We start from the raw sequence: 3,115 nt of genomic DNA, 5'->3' as shown, positions 1-3,115 counted from the left end.
TGCACTACAGAGGCAAAATTCATTGTGACAGAGACCATCTGGCCCATATCACTGAAAATATCGACTGTCCTTGCCCTTGACAGAAAAAGATTGCTGGCACCTTCTCCAGAGGTGACATTCCAGCACCATCATTGGTCGAAAACTCATTCTCAAAGTGTGATCCTCAGACCTTGGCACCATCCGGGAACGTGTTAGGGATGCAGAGTCTCAGGCCCTACCCCGGACCCACTGACACAAATGCTGGAGGTGGGGCCTGAGAATGTTTTAACCAGCCTCCAGGTGATCTGATTGAGGCTCAAGTCAAAAAGCCACAGATCTGAAACCCCCATGGAGGAAATGCCAGGCAGTGACTGGCACAAAGAAAAGGTGTTAATGGACTCCTGCGGCAAGCGAAGAGTTTGGAACGATGTCAGGAGACTAAAAACCCATCCACTGCATGGTCCCTCTGCAGCAACGCCTTTGACAGCCTTTGGATGAGGCCATGCCAGCCAGGAGAGGACCTCTCACCAGCCACCTGTGCCAGTGCCTGGGCCCCACTGCCTGGCTGCCCCGCCCTCCCACGGAGTTGTCAGCACATTTGGAGCTGTCTCCACGCATAAATTCATGGCCCAGCTGTCTCTTTTAATCTGGTTGCAAGATGAAACCATTAATAGATGTCAGACACATTGGCAATGATCTCTTCATTAATAATTTCCTCCTTTCTGAGAAAAAAAAATTAGTAACAAGCAATCATCAATAATTCAAAAATACAAGTTAACCTTTCTATTAGCAGAGTGGCTGTGCACACACCACGGACGGTTTCGGAGCCAGTCGTTCCAGCTTGAATAATGTTTTTACAGCAGGAATGTTAATATGCGTTAATGCTGTCTGTCAAGATGGATGCAAGTATAAATAACTCAAGTGCAACTTAGAAACCATAGCTGTTTTTTTGTTTGTTTGTTTGCATATAAGCCGATGATCTGACCATTTTGTTCTGCAAAAAAAAAAAAAAAAATGCATTCTCCAATGATATTACTGAGTCCAAAAGCCAAAGTTTACAAGGAATTCACTTTCAGTTGGAAGCCTTTGTGGCTCGAAAGATTTCTTTGGTGCTGAACCAGCACTGCCACCCTCTAATTTTCTTCCTACAGAATCGGCTTCTCTCTCTGGGGACAAACAGAACATCTGGACACACTTTCAAGTGATTTTCATTTGGAGTTGGTGTGCTCTGGGTAGACCTTCTCAATCCCTTACATCCTTCCTGGACCTTTTCTTACACAATGTTCATACCCCCAGCATCTGCTTTCACACCCCCAACATCTGCTTCCTCGTCTAGGCTGGGCTCTGTTTAGGTAACGCCCCTCTTCCAGGTAAGGTCTTGCACCTGCCCACATTCCTTCTGCCCCCAGTTATCACCCAGGTGACCATGAACTAGTCACTTCTGATCTGTTCCCCCATTGGGGTAGTTATTCTCACCTGATGGAGCTGAGTTAGAATCATGAGATGTAACGGATGTAAGAAAATCTAGAACAGGGCCCAGCCCACTCAAGCGATCATTTTCTTTCCTTTTCGATTTCCACCTCTCAGACGCACCTGTCATCCCAGCCTTGACACGGGGCCAATTATCTTGGACACCTGGATGAGACAACAGCCTGGATCGTCCCCCTCAGGCCACAACACCAGCACAAGGTCCAGACCACCGCCAGGCAGACCTCAGTGCCTGAGATGCCGGGATGGCATCTTGCTTTGCCTAAGTGGGTTCTGACACGTCGCTGTTTCTTCTCATTAAAAAGAAAACCAAAAACACAAATCTAAGTAATGTGTGCCCAGCACCCACCACAGATGTTTGTGTCTTCAGCGTGTGCCCAACCCCATGCTGAGCAGCAGGGATGTCAGGTAAACCCATCCACAGGAGCCCAGAGTCAGCCCATACTGAGAGGTCAAACCAGGGACAGGGTGCTCTTAGGGTCATGGACATAACGGACGTCAAACAGGTTTGAGACATCGCCACAGCCTTTATTTCTTGCCTCCGGCAAAGCGGTTTTCTGATGAAGCAGGACAAAAGCCACTATTCCCTGTGGCGGCCTAGGGCCCTGGAGTTGGACACAAGCATGGCAGATAGCTAAGCTCAAACTTAAGCTCTATTTACCTGCTTCCTCCCAACCCCGCCCCCTTCCCACAACCCCGCCCCTTCCCACAACCCCGCCCCCTCCACAGCCACGCCCCTTTCCTCCAACCCTGCTCCACTCACAACAGCCAGAGCGAGCATTAATCAAGGCCATAACCCCAGTGCTCGCTTCGGCAGCACATATACTAAAATTGGGACAATACAGAGAAAATTAACGTTGCCCCTGTGCAAGGATGACACACAAATTTGTGAAGGGCTCCGTGTTTTTACTTATATGTGAAATCTAAAATACAGCACAGAACCATGAGGTTGCGGGTTGGATCCCTGGCCTCGTTCAGAGGGTTAAGGATCCGGCGTTGTGGTGAGCTATGGGGTAGGTCACAGATGTGGCTCAGATCCGGCATTGATGTGGCTGTGGCGTAGGCTGGCAGCTGTAGCTCCCGTTGGACCCCTATCCTGGAACGTCCATATGCTGTGGGTGAGGCCCTAAAAAGCAAAAAAAATAAAAATAAAATAAAATATGGCACAAGTGATACTATCCGCAAAGCAAAAACAGCCAGGGGTTAGCGGGGAGGGAGTGGGATGGATGGGGAGTATGGGGTTGATGGATGCAAACAGTAACGCAAGAGTCGGCAATGGGCTTCTACTGTACAACAGAGGGAACTGCATGTGACTGGGTCACTTTGCCGGACAACAGAAGTTGAAGAAACATTGTAAGTCAACTGTAATAAAATTTTAAAAAGACCATCACCCCACAGTTTTTGTCACGTGCCAGCTAAAACCCTTCACAAATGCCCTGCTGCCCTCAGAATAGAGTCCAAAAATCCTTAATGTGGCCCACCAGCCCTCCCACCACTGCTGAGCCCAGCTGGCCTTTGGAAGCCCGTCCCCTCCCTAATTCACCTTCATCCCCCCCCAACCCCCCGCCCCCACCAAGAGCCCTTGCCAGGTCGACAAGGAACAAGGAAAGAAGGGCATTTGGATGGCAGGAACTGCCAGGCAAATACT

At 49.2% G+C, this 3,115-nt stretch overlaps 1 non-coding gene across 1 annotated transcript; it reads left to right on the top strand.

Moving 5' to 3' along the window:
* The first annotated feature begins 2,268 nt into the window (after positions 1 to 2,268).
* On the top strand, positions 2,269 to 2,375 carry LOC125123735 (U6 spliceosomal RNA). The gene has a single exon (XR_007134127.1). It is a non-coding gene; the product is annotated as a U6 spliceosomal RNA (small nuclear RNA).
* Positions 2,376 to 3,115: the final 740 nt, after the last annotated feature.

This window comes from Phacochoerus africanus, chromosome 3 (assembly GCF_016906955.1).
Source record: "Phacochoerus africanus isolate WHEZ1 chromosome 3, ROS_Pafr_v1, whole genome shotgun sequence".
NCBI classification, from domain to species: domain Eukaryota; kingdom Metazoa; phylum Chordata; class Mammalia; order Artiodactyla; family Suidae; genus Phacochoerus; species Phacochoerus africanus.
The sequence above is the reverse complement of the archived record's forward strand: the minus strand, read 5'-3'. Positions and strand labels throughout refer to the sequence as shown.